The following is a 17,500-nucleotide window of genomic DNA, read 5'->3' on the forward strand; positions in this document are numbered from 1 at the left end:
GCTCACAGAGTATTGCACCTTATTTAGGCTATGTCCGCACGTTGCTTTTTACCTACTTTTTTTGCTGCTTTTTCAACTGCAGCGTTTAATGCCAAAATGGTTGTGTTCTGCTTTTCAAGCAAAGTCTACCTGGGAGTTTGGGTTTCTTGTGCGCACTATGCAGTTCAAACTGCAGCCTTTTTGTTGCAGAACTTTGGTCAAAAAACTCAGCTTTTGCAGTGCAAAACCCAAATGGCAAAAACAATCAACATGTCAATTGTTTTTGCCATTTGTGTTTTGCACTGCAAAGCTTAGTTTTTGACCAAAGTTCTGTCAATTGTTTTTGCCATTTGTGTTTTGCACTGCAAAGCTTAGTTTCTTCAGCGCTCTATTGGGAGACCCAGACGATTGGGGTATAGCTACTGCCCTCCGGAGGCCACACAAAGCACTACACTAAAAAGTGCAAGGCCCCTCCCCTTCTGGCTATACCCCCCCGTGATATCACGGGTTCTCCAGTTTTAGCTTTGTGTGCGAAGGAGGTCAGACATCCATGCATAGCTCCACAGATTTTAGTCAGCAGCAGCTGCTGACTATGTCGGATGGAAGAAAAAGAGGGCCCATGTAGGGCCCCCAGCATGCTCCCTTCTCACCCGTGGATGGTGTTGTAAGGTTGATGGTACTTATTGCTAGTACAGAGGCCGGAGCCCACATGCTGTTTTCCTTCCCCATCCCCCATGAGGGGCTCTGGGTCGAAGTGGGATCTTACCGGTCTCCAGGCACAGAGACCGAGCTTCCATCCACAGACCCAAAAGAACCTGCTGGATATGGAGCTGAGTATCGTCAGGGACAGGGCCCTGCTACATCAAGGTACTCTGTGTTCCCATGCACATCGCGCCCACACACACCAGCATTGCTGGGAGTGTTAGTGCGCCCGGGGGACAACACGCGCGGAGCGCTGGTGCTATTATTCACTGCAGCTTTGCTGAGTGAATTTATGTATTGAAAACAGGCCGCGCGCCGGCCGCTGCTGGTTGTTTTTTACATTTGTGGCGCGGCTGGGACTTGTGGTGCGCCGGGGGACTTCGGCGTCGGCCGTGCACATGGGACGGGCCGCGCTTATTACTAGAGTCCCCCGGCTTTGCGGCCTAGTTTTTCGTTTCGTTCCCGCCCCAGCCCTGCCAGTCAGAGGAGGGGCGGGACGCGCTGTACAGTAGCTCAGCGCAGGGAGCTGGAGTCTGCTTTGCATTCTCCAGCCCCCTCTCACTGAACACAGTGAGACGCCGGGTTCCCGCTCTTGGCTGGGGCTCGCCCACGGGCCCCGCCCCTCTGCACAGGACGGGGAAGAGAAGCCGGCAGCCATTATGGTTTCCACTCTGGGAGAACGGAACCAGTCACAGGTTTTTGGGCGACCTCGCACCCGCTCTTGTGCGGGCGGGTAAGCAACTGACACCACTAATGCTGAAGTGGGCTTTTGGGCTGTGTGCTGATATGCTATGCACTGTACTGTACTGTCGCTATTCTGGGCAACAGCAGCAAATAAGCAATGCTGCTGAGGCACAAGCTTTCAATGCTGCTTCGCTTGCATGTGCTGCACGGTTTATTGTTATGATATACATTCACTGTATGTCGCTATTCTTGGCTAATGCGCCCAGATAAACAGACAAAGGCAGCAGTAGAGCAATGGTGCTACGGCACAAGTTTTCAATGCTGCTTGACTTTGCATTGGCTGCAGTGTTTACTGTCATGCTTGTATGCTATACATTCACTGTATGTCGCTATCCTTGGCTAATGTTCCTGGATAAATAGACAACAGCAGCAGAAAGGCTAGGGTGCTAACGCGCAAGCTTTCAATGCTGCTTGGATTGCATGGGCTGCAGTGTTTACTGTCATGCTGTATGCTATACATTCACTGTATGTCGCTATCCTTGTCTCATGCTCCTAGATAAATAGACAACAGCAGCAGAAGAGCAAATGTGCCAAGCCACAAGTTTTTCAATGCTGCGTGTACTACATGTGCTGAAGTGTTTATTTGTACTTCATGCTTGTATGACTATTCACTGTATCGGTCGCTATCCTCGGCTAGGCTCTTAGATAGCTAGACAACAACAGCAGAAAAAGACAAGTTGCCAATGCACGGGCTTTCTATGCTGCTTGTACTGCATGTCATACGGTTTCAGGACCCCCAGTGCGTGCAATTGCTCAACCGGGGTCTCTGCTATATGTGGCCAATAGGAACCACCTGTGATCTCTGTCCAGAGACAGGCGACGAAGTTGCAGTTTTTCCGCTGATATATTGTCTGTGACTATGACTGACATCTTACAGACTTTGCACCCCAAGCAGACCGTGGGCAATATGGTTGCAATGACCCTGGCCGCCCTGATCTGGAGCATCTCAAGGCGCCAGAGTGATTCCAGGCATCCCAGAGAGCAGGCATCCGACACGGTCGACAGTCCCAGATGGCCTAAGCGGGCTCGCTGGCATTAGCCCTCGACTACATCACTGCGGCAAGGTCCCAGCTGGAGTACTCTCTGTACGATGAGGCAGACGTAGCTGTTCAGGACTCTGTTCCTGAGACCGCTCTCAATCCGGATACACCGGATGGTGACGCTATAGTGAATAATCTTATTGCGTCCATCAACGAAAGGTTGGGTATTTCTCCCTCAACTCCTCCAGTGGAGGGGTCAGCTTCACAGCAAGAGAAATCTCTATATATTGAGTACTTGTTTAGCACTCTGACTCCAGAGACGCAGTCCAGAAACGACACGCTTATCACGATAAGCGTTTCTCCGACCGTATTAATGAGACACGTGTCGCTCCCCCTGACGTGGTCAAGCGACTAGACCCAGTATCCAAATGTGGATCCCCCAATCTCCATGCTTGCAGCTAGATCTATAGTTGTAGTGGTGGATAGGACTTCACTTCAAAAGGCCATTGACAGGCAGATTGGCCTCTGGTTGCAATCTGTCTATGAAGCTATCGGCAGGTCGGCTGCTCCGGCCAGTCGCAGCCGTGAAGGCACTCCAAGCTATTTCAGCTAGTATTGCGCAGAGGGTCGCTGTCACAGGTACTCTCGGTCCCAGCAGCGTCTTTAACTCGCAATGTCGGCATGGCGAATCATGCTGTTATTGCTGTCCGAGACTCTACGAGCCGGACGTCAGTGGCATCCGCCAACCCCGTGTTTTTACGCAGAGGCTAGTAGTTGAGAGATTGGAACAGAGGCTGCTTCCAACGAAGTGCTTAACCAGGTTGCCTTTATCTAGTGATAGTCTGTTGGTAAGGGTTGAATGAAATCATTCAACTATCCAAGACGACTCAAAAAGCCCAGAAGGGCATAGATTCCTAGCGGGCTCAATTCACGCCCGGGGAAGGCAGCCGGAGGACCCGCTACCAAAGCGTTTTCCTCATAATTTTCAGCCCTCTCACTCCGCAACCGCGGGGGGGGCAGACTCCCCCGCTTTAGCGGCATTTACCTACCGCAGGTTGAGGGCCTGTGAGTGAGAGTCAGTTTGTTTTCAAACTACCGCACCGACCGAGCCGAGGCTCTTCTGCAGGCGGAAAGAGCGGTAATCCCTGTTCCTCTTCAGGAACCAGATACGCATTTTGCCCCGACCTGGTCGTGGTGCCAAAATAGGACGGCTCCTTCCGTCCCGTTCTGGACTTTATACTGCTTAACGAGCACGTGAAAACCAGGCGGTTCCGGATGGCATCACTCCGCTCCGTCATTGCCTCTCTGTCTCAAGGAGTTTTCCTAGCTTCAATAGACATCAGGATGCTTATCTACACGTGCCGATTGCTCCGAGGCACCGGCGTTGGCTACGATTCGTTATTAAAGACGAGAATATTTCGTTTCGTAGCCATACCCTTTGGCTGGCGACAGCCCCACGGGTGTTCACCAAGTTCGTGGCAGCAGAGGGAGCAGTCCCGCGCTCTCACGGTCACTCTGTGATCCTTTACTTGGGCAATCTACTGGTCAAGGCACTCTCCTTTACAAGCATGCCAACACAACCTGAACATGGCGCTGGACCCTTCCCAGAGTTTCGGGTGGGTCTTCAACTTGTCAAGGTTGAACCCAATCGCTGGCATCTCCTGGAGAGTTTTCACACTCTCTCAGCGATAGTGAAGCTTCCGCTGGACAAACAGCGTTCACTACAGACGAGGGGACAGTCTCTCCTTCAAGGAGGCGCCTCATCCAGAGGCGAGTTTTAGCTTTTCCAGACGGTCAAAGACCATCTTCAGAGGAGTCCACTCTTCAACTCAGTGGTCTGGAGCTCTGGGCAGTGTATCTTGCACTGCAAGCCTTCCTGCAGTGGCTGGAATGCAAATAGATCCGAATTCAGTCGGACTATCCACAGCGGTGGCATACACCAACCACCAAGGCGGACTACGCAGTCGACAAGACTCCCAAGAGGTCCGGCGGATTCTGCTATGGGTAGAAGACAGAGCATACACCATATCAGCTGTTCACATCCCGGGCGTACGACACTAGGAAGCAGACTTCCTCAGTCGCCAGGGCGTGGACGCAGGGGAATGGGCTCTGCACCCGTTTGTTTGCAAGAATTCTGTAGATGCAGGATGAAGACGGACGTCGACGTCATGGCTTCTCGGCAACAACAAGGTCCCGATTTTCATGACGCGGTCTTACGATCAAAGAGCTCTGGCGACAGGCGCCTTGGCTCAGGATTGGTCACAGTTCCAGCTACCGATTGCTGCCACACCATCCTCGTCGCCCCAGACTGGCCGGGGAGGTCGTGGTACCGTGATCTGTGGCATCTCACCGTCGGTCGACCGTGAGCGCGACGTCATTGCCACCATGAGACGGGCTAGCCAGCCGCGGTCTGCCAAGATCTACCACAACTCGTGGAAGATATTCTTATCTTAGTGTTCTGCTCAGGGAGGGTCTCCCTGGCCATCGGCATTGCCTACTTTGCCTTCCCTCCTGCAATCTGGTTGGGAAAGAGGTTGGTCGCTCGGCTCCCTTTAAGGGCAAGTCTCGGCACTATCCGTGTTCTTTTCAGAAGCGTCTAGCACGTCTTCCTAAGGTGCGCACGTTACTACAGGGGGTTTGTCATATTGTGCCCCCGTACAAGCGGCCGTTAGATCCATGGGATCTGAACAGGGTACTAGTTGCTCTCCAGAAGCCGCATTTCGAGCCTCTGAGGGAAGTTTCCCTTTCGCGCCTGTCACAGAAAGTGGCCTTTCTGGTTGCGATCACGTCGCTTCGGCGAGTGTCTAAGCTGGCGGCTCTGTCATTCAAGGCTCCCTTCCTAGTGTTCCACCAGGACAAGGTAGTGCTGCGCCCTATTCAGGAGTTTCTCCCTAAGGTTGTATCCGCGTTTCTTCTTAATCGGGATATACCCTTTCCTTCCTTTTGTTCTCATCCGGTTCTCCGGTATGAAAAGGATTTACAGTTGTTAGTTCTGGTGAGAGCACTCAGAATCTACATTTCCCGCACGGCGCCCATGCGCCGCTCTGATGCATTTTTTGTCCTTGTCGCTGGTACGCGCAAGGGGTTGCAGGTTTCTAAAGCCACCATGGCTCGATGGATCAAAGAACCAATTCTTGAAGACTACCGTTCTGCGGGGCTTCCGGTTCCTTCATGAAGGTCCATTCTACCAGAGCCGTAGGTGCGTTTTGGGCATTACGACACCAGGCTACGGCTCAACAGGTGTGCCAGGCAGCTACCTGGTCGAGCCTGCACATTTTTTCACCAAACATTATCAGGTGCATGCCTATGCTTCGGCGGACGCCAGCCTAGGTAGAAGAGCCCTGCAGGTGGCAGTGGCTTCCCCATAGGGGAGGGCTGTCTTGCAGCTCTAACATGAGGTATTTCTTTACCCACCCAGGGACAGCTTTTGGACGTCCCAATCGTCTGGGTCTCCCAATAGAGCGCTGAAGAAGAAGGCAATTTTGTTACTTACCGTAAATTCCTTTTCTTCTAGCTCTTATTGGGAGACCCAGCACCCGCCCTGTTGCCCTTCGGGATTTTTTTGTTGTTTGCGGGTACACATGTTGTTCATGTTGAACGGTTTTTCAGTTCTCCGATGTTACTCGGAGTTAATTTGTTTAAACCAGTTATTGGCTTTCCTCCTTCTTGCTTTGGCACTAAAACTGGAGAACCCGTGATATCACGGGGGGGTATAGCCAGAAGGGGAGGGGCCTTGCACTTTTTAGTGTAGTGCTTTGTGTGGCCTCCGGAGGGCAGTAGCTATACCCCAATCGTCTGGGTCTCCCAATAAGAGCTAGAAGAAAAGGAATTTACGGTAAGTAACAAAATTCCCTTCTTTTGACCAAAGTTCTGTCAATTGTTTTTGCCATTTGGGTTTTGCACTGCAAAGCTGAGTTTTTGACCAAAGTTCTGTCAATTGTTTTTGCCATTTGGGTTTTGCACTGCAAAGCTGAGTTTTTGACCAAAGTTCTGCAACAAAAAGGCTGCAGTTTGAACTGCATAGTGCGCACAAGAAACCCAAACTCCCATAGACTTTGCTTGAAAATCAGAACACAACCATTTTGGCATTAAACGCTGCAGTTGAAAAAGCAGCAAAAAAGCAGGTAAAAAGCAACGTGCGGACATAGCCTCAAGGTGCGATATTCACCTCGGGTAAGCAGGGGGTTAATCACTGGTGTTCCACATTCACACTTACATATAGCTTAGGAGCCTTTCCACAGGGGGGGGTGGCTCAGGGTAGGCAGGGGGTGGCCATCATGAGTCATGGGACTTCCCAGGTCACTGAAGCCAGCCACATGGGGGGGGTCCACATGGGGTAGAAGTAGGAGCAACTCACACAATCTTCAGTCAGTCTACCCAGGACACCAGTTCTGGGACGCGACTCCATCACCTCTCTTCTCTTCACGGGGCCTGCGGCTTGGAGCGGAGCGCTCAGCCGAGTTCCTCAAGGCTGGAAGGGCAACTCTGTCAAAGGACTTTCTTCTTTCCAACACCAGTGACTGCTTCTAACTTATACGAGGTCGACGGGGCTCATCACAGCGAGTGACTGGTACTACCCGGGCGAGCAGCACAAAGTGTGAGTAAAGACACCTGGAACCGCAGCATCTGACTCGGACTCTGATTACCGGTGCCAAAGGCCATTGCCATCACTACTCCCCTCATCATCCTGCGCAGGGCCCGCTCCAACTGTGGGGAGTGACACTGTGACGCCCTGGGCAAGCCAGGGGTCACGGGTCATCACACCACCACACCCTACATCCCAGTCAGGAACACCAAAGCTACTAAAATCCTTGTTGCCTTCCTCCAGGGGCTGATGTTCACACCAGGGGGTGGGCCAGGCGGTTGGCTCCGCCCACCGAGGAGTACACAGCCCTGGAGGCGGGAGGAACCAGGCAGATAGAGTTTGGAGGGGGAAGTGGAAGGAGTGGAAGTTTTAGCCCAGGCAGGGCTTGAGTGAAGTCCAGCTAGGGACAGAAAGGAGTAAACAGCTAAGTGAAAGTGAAGTAGTAGTGGAGCAAAGAAGAAAAAGAGTAAATGTGAGCGTAGAAAGCCCTGAAGTTGGTCCGGCTAAGTGCAGGACAGTGTCAGCAAGGTCAGCAACAGCGGTGATTGTCTAGAGGGGGACTGCTCGGAGGTTGCTGGAAGGACCGCGGACGGGTAGTGGCCCGGCGGTCTGGAGCAGTATACGAAGGACAGTCAGCACCAGGGCAGGGGCCTCTCGGACCCCGGCAAGGCTAGAAGTCGCCATAATTTGCCAAATCCGTCAGTGAAGGGGACGTCGATCCCCCAACAACCAAGTCCCGACTGAAGGCAAAAGTCCAACCATTAAGGAGGAACACCGCCACCCGCCAGGGCACCAGTTCCTCGGGGCCAGCGTCTGCGGGCAAAGCAGGGCTCCTCCGGCCCATATCCAAGCCGGGGAGCGGGTTACCGGTGGGAACCCATCGCTACCAACACAGAAATACTAGGTGCAGGTCAAAGGGACATCACCGTTACCTACTGGGAGAGCAAGTGCAGCCGTCCGTGGGAACCGTCTTTCCAGCCGTGTGGTTTACCGAAAAACTGTGTCAACGTCTCAGGCTGAGTGAGTACCACAGTGCCGCAAGGCACAGCGCTGCCCCCGCGTCCCTGCACCCCACCAAGCCCTGCATCACCCACCTCATCACTGGGCCCCGGGATCACCAACCCCTACCCACGGAGGGGCAACACAACAACTGGCTGCTCCATACCATCCTTCCCGGGATCCCCATACAGAGCAGCGGTGGTGTCAACCAAATCACCACAACCGTGGGTGGCGTCACGGACAATAAACAATCCCCACACCCAACAACCCCCTTTCACTCACGGGCGAGGAGCGCCGCTAGAGTCCCCGGGATCCGGCTCATCGCTCGAGCCACCGAGCAGCAGCAGGCCGCAGCAGCCGCGGCAGCCGGACCAGAGCAGCAGTGGGAGAGTGCGGCGTCCCCCTCCTCCGCCCGCGACAACATCATCTCGGCTTCTATTACCATCTGCCCCGGAGGACAGCGACAGCAGTGGCGGCTAATCTCTGGCCACGTACCACAAGGGACCTGGGAAGTCCCATGACTCATGATGGCCACCCCCTGCCTGTCACGAAAATTCATACTACTACTACCCCCATCATCCTTCCTCCTTATTGGTGTACACCTCGGGGCACGAAGACGGGCAGGCCACCGCAACATCCCAGACCTCCAAACCGGCCCGGTGACGAGTAACTCAGGTACAAGACCCCGTGCCTGATTTCCCCTGCCCCCTGGGTGCTACATACCCATTTTGGTATCATGGTCCCCATCCCTCTTGTAAGGTGTGTGATGTTTCCATAGCTTTTCATAGGTCATTTACCTCTAGGGTCTTGACATGGACACAGATCCAGAGGGGCACAACGTAGTTATCCGGATCACCTACTTAAAATGTACATATACTCTAGCTAATATGTATTTTCCCAATCAAGGGCAAGTGAGTTTTGGCTCTGAAATCTTGAGGAAAGTGACAACTTTTGCACCTTGTATGTCTCCTGTGTAAAGGAGTTTATCTATAAAGGGCTTTATTTGATAGCCATATTGTATATGTGAGGATGCCTATGTATCTGGTTTGGAGTGTCTTGAGGTATTCTATCTTATACGCATACGCAAGCGTTGTGTCTCACTGTGGACCGCAAATAAACTGTCATGCACTTATGCTTTCTGTGGGCAGGGTTATAAATTATCCATACATCCTGCGACGCCGCAGGGTGTTCAAATATGGCGCCCCTTATCATTCTTTAGTATTTTACCGTAGACAATCTGCGCGCATGTGCAAAGTGTACCAATATAGCGCTCCCCATGTCCTAATACCAGTAAATTTACAATACAGTTCAGCTGATGTATTTTCAATCAGTGAAGGTATATCCCCCTTGACACGTACACCCAGTGTCCCTCCTTCTGCATTGGGTGAATTTATCTCGGAATCGTCTGCACCGCATGCTGGATATCTCTAGGGAATTTGCACCTTGGGACTGTGTGTTAGAGTAAGATGTATATCTCCCACTACACTCCAACACGTCACCTCCGGTCCTCCCAAGATCTCCTTCTCTCTCATTCGCTCCTCACGCAACCGACTCCAAGACTTCTCCCGAGCATCCCCAGTCTCCTGGAACTCGCTGCCTCAACACGTCAGACTATCTACTACACTTGCAAGCTTCAAACGGAACCTAAAGACTCATCTGCTCAGAAATGCCTATAATCTACAATGACCTCACTGCTTCACTATCATGCGGAGCCGCCGCCCGACCACCGTGCGGAGCTGCCGCCTGACCACCGTGCGGAGCTGCCGTCCCATCTACACCCCACCTACTGTCTCCTCCCCAAAATCCTATAGAGTGTAAGCCTGCCTCTTCCCTCTGTACTAGTCTGTCTACTGTAACTTGTAAATGCATTCTGTATGTAACCCCTCCTCATGTACAGCACCATGGAATCAATGGTGCTCTATACATACATAATAATAATAATAATCTATAGGGCAAGTATTGGGAACCTTTGTAATGTGTATATTTGTTGTATATATTGTCACAATGTTTGTGGTGGTTTTTATGGTTATATTTGTATGTACAGTTAGGTCCAGAAATATTTGGACAGTGACACAAGTTTTGTTATTTTAGCTGTTTACAAAAACATGTTCAGAAATACAATTATATATATAATATGGGCTGAAAGTGCACACTCCCAGCTGCAATATGAGAGTTTTCACATCCAAATCGGAGAAAGGGTTTAGGAATCATAGCTCTGTAATGCATAGCCTCCTCTTTTTAAAGGGACCAAAAGTAATTGGACAAGGGACTCTAAGGGCTGCAATTAACTCTGAAGGCGTCTCCCTCGTTAACCTGTAATCAATTAAGTAGTTAAAAGGTCTGGGGTTGATTACAGGTGTGTGGTTTTGCATTTGGAAGCTGTTGCTGTGACCAGACAACATGCGGTCTAAGGAACTCTCAATTGAGGTGAAGCAGAACATCCTGAGGCTGAAAAAAAAAAGAAAAAATCCATCAGAGAGATAGCAGACATGCTTGGAGTAACAAAATCAACAGTCGGATACATTCTGAGAAAAAAGGAATTGACTGGTGAGCTTGGGAACTCAAAAAGGCCTGGGCGTCCACGGATGACAACAGTGGTGGATGATCGCCGCATACTTTCTTTGGTGAAGAAGAACCCGTTCACAACATCAACTGAAGTCCAGAACACTCTCAGTGAAGTAGGTGTATCTGTCTCTAAGTCAACAGTAAAGAGAAGACTCCATGAAAGTAAATACAAAGGGTTCACATCTAGATGCAAACCATTCATCAATTCCAAAAATAGACAGGCCAGAGTTAAATTTGCTGAAAAACAACTCATGAAGCCAGCTCAGTTCTGGAAAAGTATTCTATGGACAGATGAGACAAAGATCAACATGTACCAGAATGATGGGAAGAAAAAAGTTTGAAGAAGAAAGGAAACGGCACATGATCCAAGGCACACCACATCCTCTGTAAAACATGGTGGAGGCAACGTGATGGCATGGGCATGCATGGCTTTCAATGGCACTGGGTCACTTGTGTTTATTGATGACATAACAGCAGACAAGAGTAGCCGGATAAATTCTGAAGTGTACCAGGATATACTTTTAGCCCAGATTCAGCCAAATGCCGCAAAGTTGATCGGACGGCGCTTCATAGTACAGATGGACAATGACCCCAAGCATACAGCCAAAGCTGCCCAGGAGTTCATGAGTGCAAAAAAGTGGAACATTCTGCAATGGCCAAGTCAATCACCAGATCTTAACCCAATTGAGCATGCATTTCACTTGCTCAAATCCAAACTTAAGACGGAAAGACCCACAAACAAGCAAGACCTGAAGGCTGCGGCTGTAAAGGCCTGGCAAAGCATTAAGAAGGAGGAAACCCAACGTTTGGTGATGTCCATGGGTTCCAGATTTAAGGCAGTGATTGCCTCCAAAGGATTCGAAACAAAATATTGAAAATAAAAATATTTTGTTTGGGTTTGGTTTATTTGTCCAATTACTTTTGACCTCCTAAAATGTGGAGTGTTTGTAAAGAAATGTGACAATTCCTACAATTTCTATCAGATATTTTTGTTCAAACCTTCAAATTAAACGTTACAATCTGCACTTGAATTCTGTTGTAGAGGTTTCATTTCAAATCCAATGTGGTGGCATGCAGAGCCCAACTCGCCAAAATTGTGTCACTGTCCAAATATTTCTGGACCTAACTGTATATCCCTTGATGGATGACCTCTATTTCTATAGCCTCCTGATGAACTGTTACGGGGAAACGTGTCGAGGCAAGCCATAAGACAGAATTTTCTATCCTGTGGCGGATTCACATAGAGGATCGTACTTATGACCTCTATTGGTATGGACTTCTTTTTTGGCCATTTTTGGAAAAATACCATTAAGTTAAGTAATGTTGGAGGTTCATTGCCATTTATGTACACTATGTGTAAAATACATGTTGCCGCTGTTATGAGTGTGATTTATCATATGTCCCAGGAGTTCTAGGATATTTGACTCCTCCCATCCTGCTCTCATACCTGGATATGGGTGTGGGTAGTCATATTTGGACCTTTTGTGGTCATTTGTATATCTGGATAAATCCTTAGATATTTGGATGCTATTAGGGGTGCACTACTATTAGTATTTTTATGTATATTTTACTCTTTCAGTAAATTTATACCAATAAAATTTTGTACAAGGGAATATGTCTTTGTGAGATTACAAGTAATATTCCCTGGCTATTCGCTACTAGTTAAATATTGCGATTTTAACCTTACCGTGGGCCCGTCTATTGATTCCTCCACAGGTAGGTCCTCTGTTTCCCATAGCGCAATTTGTCACCCCTTATCTTTAAAACTAGTGGATTTGTGGAGGGTGCTACACCCTGGGGTCAGAGACTACAACTACCATTCAGTGGCTCATAATAGGCTGGATCATCTTTTTGTATCCCATGATTTATTGGACAACAACCCAAGGTCTTCTATGGATATCTCACTTTGGTCGGATACTGCCCTATATATTGTGAATTGGGGGTCAAAGAGGGGAGAGGAGTAGGGCCTGGAAACTTAACGATAATCTCTTAAAAGACAACAAATGCTTATCAGATCTCAAAAACACCATTTTTGTCTTTCCTGACAGATCACAATGTAGATCCTACCCCTGATCCGATCAAGTGGAAGCACTTAAATATCATCAGGGGGGTCTGTATCTCTCATGGGTCCAGAGTGAAGAGGAGCGGTCTCAGCAGCTCAAAGATACCATGCTTCTTCTGGGCACAAGAGAGACAGCCTATTGGGTAATGGCAAGCGATTCTTTGAGAGCAGAAATTTCCTCACAGAGACAGCATGTCATATCCCTGTTGGATCAGAGGTACGTTTGCGCTAGGGAGAAGCTACATAAGAATTATTTTTAATATGAGGATGTAGTGCCCCTGAGACCCTCAGGGCACTACAGAGAACTGCATCCTCTTGGGGATGCAGGGCCTACCCCCTGGGACCTGGAGTACCAGTGCCGATTCCACTAAGGGGTGCTTTACACGCTGTGACATTGCTAGCATTTGCTAGCGATGTCGATTGCGATTGCTCCCGCCCCCGTCGCACGGACAATATGTGGTGATTGCTGCTGTAGCGAACATTATCGCTACGGCAGCGTCACGCGCACATACCTGCTCTGCAACGTCGCTCTGGCCGGCGAACCGCCTCCTTTCTAAGGGGGCGGTTCGTTCAGCGTCACGGCGACGTCACAGCAGCGTCACTGAACCGCCGCCCAATAGAAAAGGAGGGGAGGAGATGAGCGGCCGGAACATCCCGCCCACCTCCTTCCTTCCTCCTTTTCTGGTGGACGCAGGTAAGGAGATGTTTGTCGTTCCAGCGGCATCACACATAGCGTTGTGTGGTGCCGCAGGAACGACAAACAACATCGTACCTGCAGCAGCAACGATTATTGGGAATAGGGGGTGATGTCACCGATGAGCGATTTTGAACGTTTTTGCGACAATTCAAAATCGCTCATAGGTGTCACGCACAACGACATTGCTAAAGCGTGACCCCAACGACATCGCTTTAGCGATATCGTAGCGTGTAAAGCCACCCTAACACACATCTAAATCCTAGTTCTCCTCTCCACACAGGGCATAGAGGGTTAACCATGTAAGGGGATGGTCGCCATGGGAACGAGTCCCTGGGTATAGCCAGCCTGGTGGGAGGGGTCAGTGAGTGGTAGTCAGAGGAGAAGGCAGCACACAGGAGAGGTGTGCGGACGTGCCTGAGTTGGGTCCATGTAACGGTGACCCCAGGGACACGGGAGAGAGGTCGCCAGGATGGGTACCGAGATACTGCTGGGACCGGAGCACGCACGGGGCACAGGGCCCTAGGTCAAGTGCAAGTTTTAGACTGTTGGCAAATACCTGCCCGGTGAGGACACTTTCACGGACTTCATCGAACCAAATAATCTGGGGGCATCATCAGTAAACTAGGATCGGGGTTCAGACACTTTCCTCCCCGCAGGGTCTGCACTGCCTACCGTACGGAGAAGGAGACTGTACCCCAAAAGGGACAGTCGGGGTTCCTAAACGCTTCAAGCTACAGGGACTCAATCAACAGAGAGTGTCGGGGACAGAGCAACCTGGGTCACTACATTGGCACTGGTCCTCCAAGGGACCTGAACCAGCAACTCCTGGGTCCACAGTGAGTAAAGACAACCTGGTGTGGTCTCCATTATTGTCCCACTACATCTCTCAGGCACAGCCCTACCTGCAGAGGCCTCACCATCACAGCTGCTACTACCATCAGCTCTGGGAGTACCCACATTCAGCAGTGGCGGTTCTCCATCCTTAACTGCAACCTGCAGGTGGCGTCACATGACAAAAACTCTTATCTCCCCTGTAAATACCCCCCCATTAACAAAAGGGACCCAGAGCACGGGACTGAGCAACGGCCACCAGAGTGACATTCCCATTTGTTACCGCCCGGGACCAAGTACCCCCTTCTCTGGGCGCTACAGGGACGTGCGGTAAATAGCTATCCAGGATGTTACACCCTAGCATGGTACAGACCCCCACTGTATCTATTAATACAACTCAGGGAAAGTCGGTCCATTCTACTTCCCAGATCTTAGAGCAATTCAGATCGCATTACTCAGCTTTGTATAATCTTCCGGATCGGTCAGACTAGAAATCCTCAGGTATGCGGCAAAATAATGAGGTATACTTAAATAAATTTTCCTCTATGAAAATTACAAAATAAGCGTCAGATAATTTAGAGACGGATTTCACGGAGCCAAAATTGAAAGCAGATATTCAGGGGCTGAAAACTGGGAAAAGCCCAGGTCCAGGAGTCCAGATGGGTCTATGCCTAGATTTTTTAAGATGTGTGGTGAGGCGTGTGCACCCCTCCTCCTTAAGGCTTTTAACTCCATCTCGAAATCTTGCAATTTCCCTCTCCAGGCGCGTATCTCAGTAATCCCAAAGCCTTGGAAGGACCCTGCAGTCTGCTCGAATTATAGGCCAATATTGTTCATTAACATCGATATTAAACTTTACTCTAAAATGATAGCATTGCAAGTTCAACCATCCCTGGGTTAATTCATAAGGAACAGGTAGGTTTTGTCCTGGGCAGGGAAGCCCGGGACAACACAATTAAAACTCTGTCTGTAATCTGTAGATGTTGAGAAGGCATTTGACTGGGTCCACTGGAAATGTTTGGAGGCCACATTGAGAGCGGTTGGTATAGGACAGAGAGAGGCTTGTGGACTGGATTATGGCCCTTTATCACTTCCTAACAGCACAGATGGGGGTTAACAGGAGACTGTCAGTCCCCTTTTCTATTAGATATGGGCCTAGGCAGGGGTGCCGCTGTCCCCTTTCCTCTATATCTAAGTGATGGAGTCATTAGCTAACGCACTATGCCAAAACCCCTCTGTTAAGGGAATAAAAGTGGGCCAAACGGAACATAAAATGTCGGTATTTGCTGATGATTTGCTCTTATATTGGTCCTCCCCCAGAACAAGTATCCCCTCTATCTTAAAAGAGTTTGATCAGTTTAGTAAATTCAGTAATTTCAAGGTGAATTTGCAAAAATCGGAGATACTCAATATATTGCTATTGCCTTCAGAGTCCAGGTTCCTCCAGATGACTCTTTTTCTTAGGCCCCCTTCACACGTCCGTGAAAAACACGCACGTGTGTTACGGGCCGTTTTTCGGGTCCGTGTCCCGTTTTTGTGTCCGTTTTTATGGTCCGTGTGGCACCTGTGTGAATTGCGTATGCTAGCCGTGTTTGTGTGCAGAACGTCCGTGTGTGCGTGTGGAATTAACGTGTATGTGTACGTGTAATGTCCGTGTGTAATGTCCGTGTGTGTGATGCACAATGTCGTTTATAAACGTCGGCTGACAGCAGACAGAGTTGCGCGATGAGAATGAACTCGGGTGAACTTCACCCGACTTCATCCTCATACCGCGGCTCTGTCTGTGTCGAGTACTGATTAGCGGTCACCTGTGAAGGATTCACCGGTGACCGCTAATCCCCCGAGTAACTGAAGTTTCCCCCCCTCTCTCATACTCACCGTTCCTCGATCCCCGGCGCGGCCCTGCACGGCATTCACACTGCTGCGGCGGCTTTTACTATTTTGAAAAAGCCGGCCGCTCATTAAACAATCTCCTATTCCCTGCTTTCCCCGCCCACCGGCGCCTATGATTGGTTGCAGTGAGACACGCCCCCACGCTGAGTGACAGGTGTCACACTGCACCCAATCACAGCAGCCGGTGGGCGTGTCTATACTGTGCAGTAAAATAAATAAATAAATAATTAAAAAAAAATGGCGTGCGGTCCCCCCAATTTTAATGCCAGCCAGATAAAGCCTTACGGCTGAAGGCTGGTATTCTCAGGATGGGGAGCTCCACGTTATGGGGAGCCCCCCACCCTAACAATATCAGTCAGCAGCCGCCCAGAATTGCCGCATGCATTATATACGACAGTTCTGGGGCTGTACCCGGCTCTTCCCGATTTACCCTAGTGCGTTGGCAAATCAGGGTAATAAGGAGTTATTGGCAGCACATAGCTGCCAATAAGTCCTAGATTAATCATGTCAGGCGTCTATGAGACACCCTCCATGATTAATCTGTAAATTACAGTAAATAAACACACACACACCAGAAAAAATCCTTTATTACAAATAAAAACACACACATATACCCTGGTTCACCACTTTAATAAGCCCGAAAAAGCCCTCCATGTCCGGCGTACTCCAGGATGGTCCAGCGTCGCATCCAGCGCTGCTGCATGGAGGTGACAGGAGCTGCAGCAGACACCGCCGCTCCGATCACCTCCACGCAGCTAATGAAGACAGCCGGCGATCAGCTGAGCTGTCACTGAGGTTACCCGCTGTCACTGGATCCAGCGGTGGATCCAGCGGTGGCCGCGGGTAACCTCAGTGACAGCTCAGCTGATCGCGCGTCTGTCTTCATTAGCTGCGTGGAGGTGATCGGAGCGGCGGTGTCTGCTGCAGCTCCTGTCACCTCCATGCAGCAGCGCTGGATGCGACGCTGGACCATCCTGGAGTACGCCGGACATGGAGGGCTTTTTCGGGCTTATTAAAGTGGTGAACCAGGGTATATGTGTGTGTTTTTATTTGTAATAAAGGATTTTTTCTGGTGTGTGTGTGTTTATTTACTGTAATTTACAGATTAATCATGGAGGGTGTCTCATAGACACCTGACATGATTAATCTAGGACTTATTGGCAGCTATGTGCTGCCAATAACTCCTTATTACCCCGATTTGCCAACGCACCAGGGTAAATCGGGAAGAGCCAGGTACAGCCCCAGAACTGTCACATATAATGCATGCGGCAATTCTGGGCGGCTGCTGACTGATATTGTTAGGGTGGGGGGCTCCCCATAACGTGGAGCTCCCCATCCTGAGAATACCAGCCTTCAGCCGTATGGCTTTATCTGGCTGGCATTAAAATTGGGGGGGACCGCACGCCATTTTTTTTTAATTATTTATTTATTTATTTTACTGCACAGTATAGACACGCCCACCG

At 50.0% G+C, this 17,500-nt stretch overlaps 1 protein-coding gene across 3 annotated transcripts in view; it reads right to left on the reverse strand.

Moving 5' to 3' along the window:
- The window catches only part of GANC (glucosidase alpha, neutral C), a 594,745-nt gene that overhangs the window by 20,388 nt on the left and 556,857 nt on the right, over positions 1 to 17,500 (reverse strand). The window lies entirely within an intron of this gene.

This window comes from Anomaloglossus baeobatrachus, chromosome 12 (genome assembly GCF_048569485.1).
Source record: "Anomaloglossus baeobatrachus isolate aAnoBae1 chromosome 12, aAnoBae1.hap1, whole genome shotgun sequence".
Lineage (NCBI taxonomy): Eukaryota > Metazoa > Chordata > Amphibia > Anura > Aromobatidae > Anomaloglossus > Anomaloglossus baeobatrachus.